Source organism: Dermacentor andersoni, chromosome 8 (genome assembly GCF_023375885.2).
Source record: "Dermacentor andersoni chromosome 8, qqDerAnde1_hic_scaffold, whole genome shotgun sequence".
Classification (NCBI taxonomy): domain Eukaryota; kingdom Metazoa; phylum Arthropoda; class Arachnida; order Ixodida; family Ixodidae; genus Dermacentor; species Dermacentor andersoni.
The window spans coordinates 123,992,460-124,007,907 of record NC_092821.1 but is presented as its reverse complement, the minus strand read 5'-3'; the positions used below and the strand labels follow the sequence as shown (position 1 = coordinate 124,007,907).

The window sequence follows — 15,448 nt, the reverse complement described above, 5'->3', positions numbered from 1 at the left end:
GCCTCACCAAGAATCCCGCAGCGTTTCAAATGAATCATCATCATCATCATCATGGGAGGAGGAGGAGGAGGAGAGCAAGATTTACGAATCTAGCCCAGTGGGTTTGCGAGATATTAATGTGTATGCCTGCGTATATAAGCACGTGTTTGGGGCAGTTGAGTTATGTGTCCATACTGTTTGTCTTCTCGCGGTTCACCCGTGGCCTGGTGCAGCTGATATCACTGCGGCGCACGTATATATGAGGCGTTCCCTTGACGGTTACGGGCTTAATGCAAGTGTACACGGCGATCGTGAAGGACGGCGTCAGCGGAGAAGTCACGAGAAGGACCTCCATTTACTCGGATCATTTTTGTCGTGCGCGCCGTTATTGCGCGTTGAATCGAAGGGCAGGCCACAGCGGAGCCCTCGTCATATACAGTTAAAGCATGTGAAGCGCCGTTATTCCGAAATGACCCTAATTTATACATGGGACGTTCGACGTAACCTTGCCAGGGTAGGTTATGCGTAACAATTTTGGCTGCGTGCTTGGGGGAGGTCAACTGAGACACAAAGCGAGTTGTTCCCACGCTTTTAACGCACGTTGTCGACCTCATGGAGCAATCTGGCGAGGGAGGTTGGTCAAGTCACGACATTCAATTGCTTCTCAACAGAGAGTCAATCGAATTTCAAGAAATGTTAGTAAACACACAACAGTATTTTCTATGCAGTCGAAAAACATATCTGCCGGTAAGGCGACGGGCACATAGGTAGACGCGTTATAGTGTCCACGGCGATCGTGCAGGACGTCACCGGCGAAGTCACGGGAAGGGCCTCGATTTACTTGTTCTTTCTTCGTGCACTCGGCAATTTCGCGTTGTTTCTGAGAACAACCTTACCGGATCCGTCACGTGTATGCAGTTAGCCTCGCGAAGCGCTACTTTCTCGAAATGACTCAGACCTGAAACGGGATTGTTCGACCTAACTTTCCCGGAGCGGGTTATGCGTAACCACTTTATAGGGGGTCAGTGTACACGCACAAAAACGGAAAGCGAGTTGTTCCCTCGCTTCGAAAGCATGGAGTCTACGTCACGGTTGACATTCGGGCGAGATGACAATTCAATTCCGATACTCAATTGCTTCTCAATAGAAAGTCAATAGAAATTCAACGAAATTTCAATGCACCTATTGCATCGGTCGGCCTAGTGAAATGCGAAGACGATGCAAAGGAGAGAGTCGTCCAGTGCGCGGGTGACTGCGCATAATATCGTGCCAAATAGTGCGCGCACGTATTTGGAACTCCGAAGACGAGCGTGCTTTCTTGTTCTTCGATTCGTAATTAAAACGTCAGCTGAAGTCAACAAAAAGTCGGTAAAAGCTCAACGAAATTTCAATGCACGTGCTGTATCGGCCGGCCTAGTGAAATGGAAAGACGAAGCGAAGGAGAGAGTCATCCAGTGCACAGGCGACCGCGCACAATATCGTGCCAAATAGCGCGCGCACGTATTTGGAACCTCGAAGACGAGCGTGCCTTCTTCGATTCGTAATCGCGAGGGACGACCTTCGGGTAAACCTGTTTGCTTCCGCCTCGAACGTCGTCGTCGTCGAGGGCGCGCGCTGACACTGTAAAGATAGCGCAGCAGTGCGTGGGCTTTTCTGTGCCTCGGCTCGTTCGCGCGCGGGCATCCGGTGCGTGCTGGCCCCGTTAAAACAATTACAGTGGTGCACGCGTTGAGAGAGGTTAATAAGGACAACCCCAATTGCGACAGAAAGTTTTGGCGGCGGAGGAAAGTTTCATTCACGAGAGCCACCGCCGGCCGTGCGTGCTGGGACAATAAACGTGTCACTTCTTGTTTTAGTTTTAAAGCTCCTCTTGCGGCGCCGACAAAAGGACGTGTTGCAACGAATTGCCCGTTGATTCGCCAGTCTCCCAATTATCCAACGCTCGACCTTACTTCACCCAGGGGATAAGAGAGAGAGACATAGAAGAGAGGAAAGGCAAGGAGGTTAACCAGACGCACGTCCGGTCAGTTTGCTAGCCTGCAATGGGGGAAGGGGGCTCAGGGATGAAAAGAGAGAGAGAAGAGGCAAGACATCTTGTTAAGACGGCGTGAAAAACCGAGCCATAGGCTGGATTCACGCTGCAGTCAAACGGGATAGAGCCTAGCGTGTCCAAGATTAATGAAAGTTAATCTCTCCCTACTGCTACTTAATGTGACCCTACATCTTGTTAGAATTACACCATGTACGTTATTTTCTCGGCGGTTAAGACCATGCTAAAGCTCTTTCCGCAACAAAACCTACCTAATACCGATGTCTGCATTGCAGCCTTCCCTCTGCATATATCTGTGTAGACTTTCCCTTTATTTCGCAGACCTCTCCTCTCCTTATGACTTCTCATTCTATCTAAGGTCTATAGTGACACCCTCTGTAGACAAAAGTGATTAACACATATATATTCTTTTGTATGTTATGTTGTCGACTCTGTTGACCTCTGAACGTTTTTTTTCTTTTGCAGAAGTCCATAGACGCTAGCAGAAAGAAAGTGTAGGTCATAATATGTTCACACTGGCCATAGGCAATCTATAGACCGCACAGAAAATCGCCTGCAGACTTTTTTTCGGACTGTTCAACTGATTTTTTTTCTGCTGATAGCCTATTGGCTAAATATCCACGCCGTAATAAGTCAACAAACTGTCTATAGATGTTCTACAGACGCCACGGAAAAATTGTTTACAGGCATTTAGGCCCAATAGTGGCCGTTTGCCAATAAGACGCTCTTTCTTCGGCCTCTGTTGCGAGAGCCGAAGCAATGAGACAGCCAACTCAAAGCAATACGACCGTGAATCGGCATATAAATAAGTAATTAACATATGCATTCTTTGTCTATATTTGGCTCTAGGCCTTTAAACAGCTTGTTTGTGAAAGCTCTAGATTTTAGCTGGAGAACCCTTAATAAGCCTATATATTTACCATAGACGTTCTGTACACATCAAAGCTAAACCTCTACAAACCTTGCCCAAATGAATCCACATATATAGTATAGACGTTCTATATACATCTCAGGTAAACCTCTACAAGCCTTTTTAAACTGTAACAACGAATCGTCTTATTTTTTTCCCCTAAGGGACTAACAGCGCCCCGGTTGACCAATAACAGCCTCCCTTTTCATCGGCTTCCGTTACGACAGCCGAAGCAGTGCGACTATGGTGAGCTCTGTACAATGCGGGGCGCCGAGCACCTCGCCCGAACATATATAGACGGCCGCTCATTTCGCTCGCTTTCTAAACGGCTAACGAACTAAGGAGATGCAGTTGAAGGCGGCGCGGGAAGACAAAAGTAAAAGCGAAACAATGGCGGGTCCTCGCCAACGTGCAACACAAGAGGCGAGCAGCGGCAGACCAGCAGGCCCGGCTCGGTCCGGCTCGGCTACGGCTGTCTCGCTCGAGCAAGCCGCGAAGGTCTCGGAGACCTCCCCGGCGCCGAGCTTCCGCCTGCATCTAGGTGGGCGTCGTGGTGGCTCTACGCGGGGGCGTCGTGCATCCCCGAGACGATCTGAGTGTGTGTGGGGGGGGGGGGGGAGGGGGAGGCACCCTTGGGATGATGGCGTCTCGTTCGTATATGAGGCCCGGCGCGTAACAAGGGGGAAGCTTTCGGCGGGCGTCTGTTTCTCTTCCGTGACGCGCGGCGACCACCTTTCAGACGTGGCCTACATAATACCTGGTCGAGGGGCCCGGTTGTTCTTGCGTAGCGGAAAACGCAGAGAGGGCTGCGCACGGGGCAACGCTGCGCGGGCTTGGTGGTGCGACGTTGCAGTGAAGAAAAAAAAAAGGCGCGCTGTCTTACGAAATGTGCTGTCTGTTGATTGTCTAATTAATTGACTGATTGATTGACTGTATGCCTAATTAGGTGGACGATTGATTTTTAAGGTTACTACCCGAATGACTCACTGACTTATCGATCGATTAAGAGACTCGCCGAGTGGTTAACTGATTTCGCGGTTGATTGACCGAGTTATTGACCGTCTGCCGGACTGACTGTGTGCCTGTTTAAATGGTTGTCTGACTGAATGACGTATTCACTGGGTAATTGATGGGCCGTTTGCTTTGTTGACTGACTTGTGGATTGGTGGTTTGACTGACTGACTAGCTGATTGACTGAATCAATAGCGGCCAGAATGATTAATTGATTTTATGATTGATTCACTGATTGATAGATTCACCGATTGAGAATCTGCCTGAATGATTGGTTTGCTGTCTGACTGACCGACTCACTGAATAAAAATCTCAAAAGCAACAGTCGGGCTGTACGTTAGTGACACCGTAGTGGTCTGGCTCCGCAATAACTTCGACCACCTGAAATTATTTAACGTGCACCGAAAGCGCGATGTCAGAGCGTGGTCGCATTTCGCATCTGGTGTGGCTGCCTCAGCGTGAATACAAACCACGTCCTCGTGATTAGTAGCAGGAGGCCAGATCGAATGAACAGCAGTAACAGATCGCCGATAGTACGTAGACTCTCTGTAGACCCCTGTGACATATAGCTCACCACGCCGACCACGCCAACTATCTTTCGTTGAAGATCTGTATCTTGTAGAGCGTCCTGCTTTCTGTGGGTGCATATGGTCTATGTATTCCTTAATATCATATGGAGTCGCTATGAAGACTATTTCCTTCGGTGCGTCGTGGTTGACAAATGTTCGTAGGGGCATACGTGGTCTACACATAGTTTAAGATCGTTTGGGGCCGTATCCAAGTCTATTTCCTTCACTACGTCGCGGTTGATAAATGTTTGGAACGTCTAGTTTAAAGAGAAAGGCCGGAGTCATGTGTCGAAAAAATGTGCGAGACCATATTAGTCTTCTAAACACACACACACAAAGAAAAAAGAAAGAAACAAAAGTATATACGCGTTCTATATAACATCTGCACAAACTCTTATGAGGATTTCCGAGAGATTTTACCGCTCCAATAATGAAGAGTGTGTTTCTTCGTAAACTGCCTTAATGGCAGAAAATAAATAAGAACTCTTGCGACGTTCCAAGAAACAAGGAAAGTATGCGTTACGTCAACTAGCACTTATGGCACCCACGTTGAACTCTTGCGCGTTTGTGTTCGCGGTAATGACTATTTAGAACCGGTCCGGACGAAGTGTTGCGGCTGATTAGCTTCAGTATAACAACAAGTGGAAAAATGGAAACTCTGTATTGTCTGTTTATCTGAGCGGCCAGATGTTCCAAGCAGACCACGAAGCAGACAGAAAAAGGAAAAAAAAAAATCAGTGGCGATTTAGGGTGTAACTGCGAAAGAGAAATGTGTTAGCACTACGTCGTCCCTCCTCGAGATGTCGGATCCATGATTTAAAACCGCGATCAAAGTGTTGTTCAGGAGCTCACTCGACACACCTCCTGCCTCTCTCTCTTTTGCTCTCTCTGTTCATTCATACATACATACATACATACATACATACATACATACATACATACATACATACATACATACATACATACATACATACATACATACATACATACATACATACATACATACATACATACATACATACATACACACATACATACACACACACGTACATACATACATACGTACATACATTCGTACATACACACGTACATACATACATACATACATACATACATACATACATACATACATACATACATACATACATACGCTATTCTAAGCTCTCCCATCCCCCCTTTACCTCTACCACGTGACCGGCTTCCTGCACTTCACACACAAACACTTTTTCTTACTCTGGCGCTCCTAATGCCAATGCTATAAAAATAATTCAAAAAGAAAAACTTGCTATTGCCTGACAGGGAAACTCGTGGAATCTCCAAGCTACGCACTTTTAAGGACACTTGCCATTGCTGACGGCTTCATCTTGGCAACTTTGGGCGTCGGTAATTCGAAAGTTTGCCTCCTAATTAGGCGGCCACTCGCTTCGCGCTTGTATTAAGAAATATTCGAAGGGTGTTTGCTCACGGGTCAACAAATGCTGTAACACCACTGACCCTGCTACTTTAGTCTTATCTAATGTCTACGTTAGGTAAAACCTCTTGAGAGCTTATCTTGTTTCGGAGTGGCATCCTTTCTATTAACGAAGGCCGAAAGGACTGCTCACGAGGAATGTCAAGTAGTTTATACTTAGTTCAGGAATGGTATTTGGCCATACGTTGTCATCTCCCGAATCGACACAGGGTGTTGGAACGTCAAAACATGCGACAAGGTTCTGACCCACGTGAACAGCTGTCATCAGTTCAGAAATCAACGAATACGCTGCCAACAACTTAACAGGTTGGGGGAAGCTATATACGAGAGATTCGTTCTTCGAATGATCGTATTTTTTAGTCGTCTTTATGTACTTCGGGAACATATTTGGCAATACCGTGTCAACTCCCGGATTAGACAGGGCGCTGCAATCGCAAATATGCGACGAGTCCTCCTCTTCCTCCTTGAAGACATGTCAACAGCTGAAAATTGAAAAAAAAAAAAAAAAACGACGCTGGCTAAACGATTCAACGGGGAACTTTTTCCCGAGAGATTGAATCTTCGAATGCGTGTGCTTCGAACGACATTTTTTTTAGCGTCGCGCTTAAAAGCATTCCAGGACAAGGGGCGCCGTCTCATACGCGTATACGTAGAGGCTATTGCATGCGTCGCAACGGGACATCGCGGCGATCCTTTCGAATGTCGCAAAACCGCATTCCCCGATGGCTCGCTGCCATCGAATCGGCCTCCGCCCAAAACCGTTATGCCACCCGCCGGCCGGCAAATTGTGTCGAGGGAAATGCGTCGGCCCCGCCGGCGGGCCGGACGTTTGCTACCGGAGACGGCTAGCGGCTACAGGAACGCTTCGAGCCGTTCCGTAATGACGCATTCTTTTTCTTTTTCCTCGTTGAGCACAGAAGCACTCTCTCTCTCCGTGCTGTGAGAGCCGGTTTTAGTTCGTTTCTCGCGATCGAGAGCGGGCATGTGGTCTGAGTTGTTAAGATCGGCAAAAAAGAAAGGAATGCTGTGGTCGAAAGTCCCTTGATGTATGACGCTCTCCTTCGTCAGCTTGGAAACAAGACGAAGAAAAAGAAATAGAGAAAAGAAACGAGAAAAGGACTTTGTCAAGGATAAAAAAAGTACATAAAGTGAATGCAGAAGTGCAGTGGAGGTACGTTGCCGGCTCTGCGTATGTACAGGCAGGGTCAGAAGTTTACGGGATACAGGTTCGGTGAAAAGAAAAGTCGAATCTCTGCCTAGTTTTAGCGCGTAACGAATAAAACAGTAGAACGCTACGTTGCCCGCGTACACTGTTACACATGACACATGTGAAATGAAGGCTGCGTGCCCGAGGTTCAGGAAATATTCAGCTTTTTTCTTTTCTTTCTCCCCAGATCCCCCATTTCGTTTCATTCTGACCCTGCCTGTACAGTGAAAGCTGGTTATAACGAATCAGACTTATGCGCCAGGGAATATAGTTCGATACATGAGGCAATTCGATAGCTCCAAACTCGTCTATACCTTACTCGAACGATATCTCTGTGACGTGTTATTCGTTATATGCGGAGTTGTTATCTCCACTGGAGAGTGCCATCTCCAATAGAGAATAGACGCAAGAAGAAAAAAAAAATCCATTTACCGAAGACGAAAACTACCCTTCGTACAAGGCAGCAGTTATTGCCTCTGCCTTGAACATGTTTCTCAGCGTCACTTAGATTAGTGTTCTCGATGCATGAGATTGCATAGTTTCAAGAAATGTACCAAGAAAGAAAAAACCCGAATGGATCAAATCAACCCAAGCCAAATCAACTATCCGGGCTCCAGCACATTCCCGTTCGCGGTTTTATTACGTTCGCAGAGGTCGCATCGGGTTAGATATAGTCAGTGTCTAGCTCGTTGTGAAGGGTGTTAACTTCCGTGGGTATCGGTCAGCAAGCTTCGCGCGTGTTCTATATACAGAATAATTCGTTATATCCGAATTTGTTGCATGTGTGCTTGACTTAACGTTACATGGCGACAGCGTAAGAATTCAGTGCGAGCACGGCCCCAAAAATCCACACTGCATCTGTCATTCCTGACTCCGCACTTCGAAACATTAATTTCCCAGGGAAGCCGATATTGAAAGAAGTTCGACTCCACCCCATTTCGTCCCCGAAGATGACGTCACTGGCTGGCGCGCTTGTGTGCAACTTTCTAGGAATTGGACGACGGTGCGTTTTCCGCTCCATTCTTCGGTCGTCGCCGTTAAACTGAGTTCCGTGCGGTTAATTTCGCTGTCTGAACAGACTGAAAACGATCTCCTCAAATGTCGGACAGCATAACTGCGCGCGATATGCCCTTCGTAATTTCTCGCGGAGAGAAGTGCAAGCTAACGACATTTTGATGGTTTCATCTTGCGTTCCAGTCACAATACAGCTCCCATTGTGAACCCGTCGTTTTGTTCTCGAGGCTAATGCGCAAATCGATGCTCTTGCACCACGGGCTCGTTGTGCTCTATGAGATAATTATCGATCGTACTTTTCAGAAATTATTTTACTGCATTGTAACTTTGACTCTTGGAGATTCAAGAAGCATTGTTTTAGGAAGGATAAAGCGTATTCCTCACCTCTTCATATTTCTTGTGTTTTTCTTTTTCTTTTCACAATATGATCTTGCCTATGAGAGGTTAGACACATCCTAATTCGACGCTGACGTCGATGACGACGTGCTGCATTGTCAGTTTGAGACCGAAATACCAAATAGGGCTGGCGATAAGCAAAAGACAACTGGCAAAAGGGACGTGTAAATTGAATGACCAATTGAGCAACCGTGATAACAACGTTTCAGCGAGTGCACTATAAGAATCACACGCATCCCGGCGATCAACTGAAACACCCGGTCTTCTTTTTTTTTTCTATTTAGTTGAATTGGAACAAATTGTCTTCCAAAGGCTGTTTGGTTACGGTGCGACATGACGTTTTGGCACTGAAACAAGACCGGGGCTTCATTGGTTAGGTTAGGTTAGGTCACGTATACAACGCGAATGATACACCGCGGCTATACTGTTATGCCTCTGTGGCTTTTTTTTTTTTCTTGATATATCTCACTTGCAAATAGTTGCAAGTACGAACTTTCGCGCAATCATCCTTTTTGGCTAAAATGCGGGTAGTAAGCATCCCGATAGTTGCACGTCAATGGTCCTCAGATTTGGGGCGGTCCATAACTGGATATTAGTGCCAGAATCACGGCCGCTTAATAATCGACGCTGTGCCATTGTCTCTTTCTGCGAGTTTAGAGAACTGATAGACGAAGAAAGAAGCGGTGCTTCGCTAAAGAAAGAGCAAGTTTAGCTCGCGGTGTCGTGGACTTGACCACCCCTATTATTTTGCCAGTAACCGAAAGGCACGTTGGTAGCCTTTCGGCGTTTCCAAAAAAACATAGCACAGCCTCTGCTTAGTCGTCGTGCACAGAACAGACGCAGCCCGTCGTATAAGAATATTCACGATGACACCACGCAAACGGATTACTAAGACCAACCGAGACACTAGCGAAACGTTGTTAATTGTTACAACTCAATCAATAACACGCGTCGGCTACGGTGGCAGTACGACGTGCGACATAGCATTCTAAACCTCTGATCTTTCGCTTAGACTGCGTTCAATCAACGAATGGCTGTTGGTGCATGCCAGCCGTGGTGCCCCCTTATAGAGACTGGCAGTTTGAACTAGGTGGCACGCTCTTTCTGCTAACGCCGTGTATGCGGTAAGACGTCAAAATGCGTAGACCTTAGCCACGAGCTCCTTCGCAGAATCACACAACCGTCCACAGCACTGCGAAAGCACCATCTTTTTCTTTCTCTCCCCGGCAGTACACCCACGGTCCTTCTCCTGCTCTCCAGAGAGTGACGGCCTTCTCTGACCGCCTTAAGAAAGACAGAAAAAAAAGTATTGTCAACACCTCGAAGGAGCAAGAGTTGCAACCTTTGTTTAGCTCGTCTACGGAGCTTCATCCAGTCGTACCCACTGGACTATGTCCTTACACCGCAATATGTTCGCCTAGAATACACTCCGTCTACGAAAAAAGTCGCTGCCTTACAAACAGGCCGCATTCCTTGGAACAGTGAGTCGATTCAGAAGAAAAAAAGAGAAGAAAAAGAAAGAAAAAAGAAAAAAAGGGAAAAGATAAAGAAAGCCAAGCCCAGACCGCGTGAGCGAATAACAGTCTTTCTTTAGCCCCGTCTACGCAACTGCGGCAGACGGTACCCGCCGGACTGTGTCCTCCGACCACTGTCGCATGCAGCGTGCATCGACCGACCGGCCCGTGGCGGCGTTGGTTGTTGCGTAACGCTCGAACGAGACCGAAATGCTTGCCTCCTGACGTCACGGCCGATATAGCGCAAAAAAAAAAAAGCAAAGCTGACCGGCGAACGAAGGAGAAGCTACAAAACCGGCGGCCTGGCCGGCCGGTGTCTTCTTCGTCTTTATCGTCCCGCCTTTCTCCCACCGAGCGCGCCCCCTTGGGCGCCGGTGACCTACTGCCTCGTAGCCCAAATATTTCTGCTTCGCCCCGCAGCCGCTGCTACACGGGTATGATGTGGATTTGAAGTTGAGAAGGTGGAGCGGGGTCTCTGCACCGCCTGCCCACTTCGGCACATACTCTCATTTCGCCGTGGGGCCCTCCGTAAGGGGTGAGAGGGGGGGGGGGGGGGGGCAAACGTAACGATAGGGGCGTCCCATCCCAGAATTCACGGCGAACGATGGCTACGTGGTTGGCTACGGCTACGCGGTGTGGAGGATACAGCTAGCCGCCGCAGAACAAGCGGCGCATATTATGGCAGGTTGAGAATGCAACCGGTTCACCTGTTATATCTTATTCCCGCTCGCTTTCGCGTTACTTTCCTGGGCAGCACCGAAGAAGAGACGTGCAGATAAGTGAGCGGGCGGAGTTGCGCTTCGAGTTTTTTCTTTCTTTCTTTTCTCCCGCCTTATTTCGTATTCCAGCTCGCTCTGAAATCTGTACTCTCCCCCGGAGCTTCAACTTTTACTCTCGCTGATTTCGATACTTCCCCCCTTGGTATGTCTTAGAAAGTCTATGCGATGTATTCCAGAAACTTCTCGTAGACGTGTCTGCTTTTATGTGGAATCGTTTTACTAGATAAACTGTACAGTGTCTATTAACAGGAAAAAGTAGTCACCTGTCTCGTTTCTATCGATCTATTCACGATAACCAGGCTGATTACCACCGATCTGGTCTATGGCGGGAACGCGATTGACAACAGCAGACCAAATAGTTGTGTACCAGCTAACCACGAGAGACGTATGTTGACACTGCAGAAAAAAGTCTGCAGACGTTCAATTGAAGGGGTAAGTGGTGTTCGTAAAAGACGAAACGTTTGACCAAACCTTACACACGCACATGCTGACACGTCTTTCTCACGCTTCGTCATCGACGACTCTCTCTGCAGAACTCGCGTTTACGCATCTGCTGCTGGTCGCCATTATCGCTGTCTCCCACCGGGCGGAGCCGTCTGCCCGAAGTACACGAAGCAATGCCGCGTTTCCAGAAGCTACCATTCGGAACGGTATACGCTGCAGTGTTCAAACTGCAAACGCGGAGGACGCACTCTGAGCGCAAATAGTATACATCGATCCGGCGAGCGTTCGTGTAACTAAGTGAGTGAGCGAAAGTCGTATACCATTTTAGGCGGGCTACAGATCCCGCGAATGTTGCCTGAACGTGCATCCCGTAAGCAGGTCGAATACTAAAAAAAATCTGCCGAAAAATTGTCCTGAAGCCGCCGGCGCCCCTTAACTGGATCGCCGGTGTCAGCACGGTGTAGTTAAGAATGCGACAACCAGTCTTAACTCCCCCTGCGCACCAGCGGGGGCTTCTGTGGTAACCTTCAGTCCAGGACTGCTCGGACAGGTCATCGTCGCGGCATCGCTGTTATACGGCTACTGCGCATGCGGCGAAACAGCCCGTTCGAGCTTGGAACATCCCTTCTGCCATATGTAGGAGTCCAGGACTGCCAGGACATCACGACCCGCGTTCGCAAAAAACAAGAAGAAAGGTTCTTACACTGCTTGCAAAAGTAAGCGCCAGCCGCGATCGTCGCATCGGACATATGGGAGAGCAATATTCGCATCTCTCATCTTCTTGATCTGCACAAATCCTTAACGCCACTATCGCCAATATTATCAGCGAGGGTGACCAAGTGGAACAGTTGTTACGGACGAAAGACTTCGCGAATACGGACCCGGGTTCGAATCCACGTGTTTCTTTTTTTCTTCGATACCATGGGTTGCGCAGCTGGCTTCGTTAGCATCTGGTGCTTCACACGTACCTTGTCTGCTGCCTCCCGAGGTTAATCCAGGGCCAACGGAGGTGCTGAGGGGGTCGTCTCGGTGGCCGCGGAGTTCACGAAGACACACACTGTCTCGCTCTGCTCTCGTCGCGCAGTCCCGGATTTAAATTAGAAAAAAAAAAAAATAAAAAAAAAAGAACGAGAAGATGACTTGCTTCAGCAGCACACCAGGCACTGCTGACGTGTCCCAATTAACAGAACCAGAAACCGCAGGTGTGAGTCTCGCGTCGATGTAGTGGGGTGGGGGGACGTCCACAAAGTCCCGTTGCTCGCGCACCAAAGTCACAACAATGTACGTTTTTTTCGGACCCGAAGGGGGCTGACACCCCTGCTCTCACTGGCTCGCCCGGCTGCTGTGGCTGTGATCGCGTGGCCCAGCTTACAAGAGCGTCTTTATGCGCAGGCGCGCGCGCCTCTCGCCTCGGGGTGTCCCGCTTGTGGACGGAGTCCCGTTAGACGGGCCCCCCCTCACCCCCCTCGCCGGGCCCCCCTCACCCCCTCTTTGCCTAAACTTTCTGCCTCTCCTTCGCCTCCGCCTCGTCGTGGGCATTCTTCTCGCACCGCCACTACACCGCGTCAGCCGGGGTGAGGGGGTGTGCGAAGAAGTGGAGGAGGGTGGCGGTGTATACCTGCCTACCTACCTGCCTGCCTCTCTTCGCTACGTCTTCGTATAAGCCGATGGTGCACAGTCGTACAAAAGGGTGGCGGCGCGCCTGTCCCGCGCGCGGTGCTGCTTTTACTTCTTCTTCTTTCTCTCTCTCTCTCTCTCTCTCTCTCCCCGCCACCGCGGCTTGGCGCTACGCTTTTACCTGCGGACACGGCCGGCGTCTGGAGGCCGTCGTTGCCGACGCCGGCCGCATTTCCACGACGGGGCGAAATGCAAAAAAGCGAGCGCGTTTTCCCAGCTGGTTTGTCTCGGCGGTTTGCCGGCTCTGTACGTATAGGACTTGACGCGCAGAAGCTCGTTAAACGACGAATGTGTGTTCCTCCCCCCCTCCCCCCTCCTGAGTTTTTAAAGGTATACCGACATGGGAAATGCGCGATAAGGCCGATTGCTCTTGCTTTCTTTTTCTGCGTGCACGAATGTACCTTAAGATTCAGCACAGCTTGGCGAACTTTCCAGCGCGCTCGTGAATTTTTCCTTTCTTTTGCGAGCCTGTTCGCATGCTGTTGCTCACTCATCGCTATAAGGGCCATATTCACGAATCTTAAGATCTTTTTAGCTGTTATTTGCCATGAGCCTGTCGCCACTGAAAATAGTATATCCGACATTATCATAGTTATCTGTTCTTAAGAATAGTCTGTCGGTAAAAAGAACGGTTTTGTAGGCATATACTAGCCTTGGCCTTGTTGGGAATAGTGATATAGTCACCGCCATACTCATTCCGAATTCACCATACCAATGTTTTTAATGCAGTTGGCATTCCTTGCCGACTTCAAGCACTTCTAGTCTATCTATCTAACTTCTCATGCCGACACAGTGACCATAGTGTCCAGTAAATTGGGTCACTGTGTGCATGCTTGTGGTGATGATGCTGCCGTGATCGTTCTACCGTCGTCGTTCCGTCGTCGTCCCGTCATTTTCGTCGTACGTACGTCATCATTCCATTGTTGCCATGCCGGCCGTCGTCGTCGTGCTGTGGTCGTACGACATTAACCGTTTTAGAATCGCCATCGCATTGCCGGCACCGCGTCGTGGCGCCTTTGTCTATCCCTCAACGCCATTCCTTCATCGTCATGTGGCATCGTCGTCGTACGGTCGTCCTCGTGCCGTCACGGTCGCGGCCAACCCTGGCAGCCCTGTGTCACTGTGAAGTGGGTCAATCCCGGAGACAGTGTGTGTTTGTGTGTGTCGCATTTTACGGAAGCAACGGAAATCTCAGAATGACCACGAAGGTTCCAACTAAAGTTGTCTTCAGCAGAAGCTTGACGTGGGCTCGCTATAATTTACTGTCGTAGCTATAATTTAGAGAGACGATCGCTCGCAATCGCGATAGCGCGCTTTGATCGAAAACCTCTAACCGAGGAACTTATTTTAATATGCCGCCATCACAGCAGAGGGCGACGAGGGCACTGTTGCAGTCTTTAAGGGCAACAGAATTGGACAAGCGACTGTAGCCGGAACAGATGTTTATGGTGCTGGAAGTGCTACTGTGCTGTGCGGTGACAGTATGCGGCGACGGTGAACGTCTGTGACTGTATGTCCATGCTCCTTTCTTTATTGAGGTCTACTTTGTTATCACTTTATCTCCCCCTCTCTCCCCAGCGTAGGGTAGCAAACCGGATCTTCCCCTCTGGTTAACCTCTCTGCCTTTCCCCTTTCATCTGTCTCTCTCTCTCTCTCTCTGATGTGGGCGAGTTGGTTTAACATACTTGAAGAAAGGAGCGCTACAAAGACGCGGACTAAAAGAAGGACATGTACGACGGACAGGCGCTAACTTCCAACTAAATGATTACTTAAACAACATTTAGTTGGAAGTTAGCGCCTGTCTGTCGTACACGTTCTTCTTTTAGTCCGCGTCTTTATAGCGCTCTGTTCCTTTTTTTTTCAAGGTGCCTTCAGTGATGTGCGGTGTGTGCCCATTGCTTGAAGGCTAAATGCGTTAACGTCGGCAGTCATGGCGAGATAGGTGCTGCCAGAATGCTTCGCTCCTTCTAGGAAGCAAGCTGGAGATTTCTGATTGGGGTGCATTGAATGGCGCTAGCTCAACGCGCGTCTTCCTTCCAAAGCAGTGCATGTTTGCTCCTCACAGTCCGCGTTTTGTAAAACTGAAGCCTCTGGACACGTGTCTTCATTGTTCTGGTTAAGACTGACGGCGGCTCACACAGACTATAGAAAGAAACATCGCGCAAAGCGAAACAAGGAGCAGCGGACAGTAGACAGAGCTGGTGGTACATGCTTGCATTATTTTTACATGATTGAGCCAATAAACAGAAGGCCTATGTAACTACGGACTCAAGAGGACTCGCTCCTGGCCTATAGTTCATGAATTCCTACTGGGAAGTGAGAGTTGTTCAAGCTGGAATCGTGTAGGACAATGAAGGCACGCACACGACCACTTTTCGAGAATACATACGGACGTTATTTCCTCTAAAGACCGCCTGTAAACATACT

The 15,448-nt window shown here is 48.8% G+C and overlaps 1 protein-coding gene across 1 annotated transcript in view; it reads right to left on the bottom strand.

Annotated features, from left to right (window-relative positions):
- The window catches only part of Cht6 (Chitinase 6), a 77,819-nt gene extending 64,844 nt beyond the window's left edge, over positions 1-12,975 (bottom strand). Inside the window, exon 1 of the mRNA XM_050176614.3 lies at positions 12,313-12,975. The gene's annotated coding sequence lies outside the window, so the exon portion shown is untranslated. The remainder of the gene's footprint in view (positions 1-12,312) is intronic.
- Positions 12,976-15,448: the final 2,473 nt, after the last annotated feature.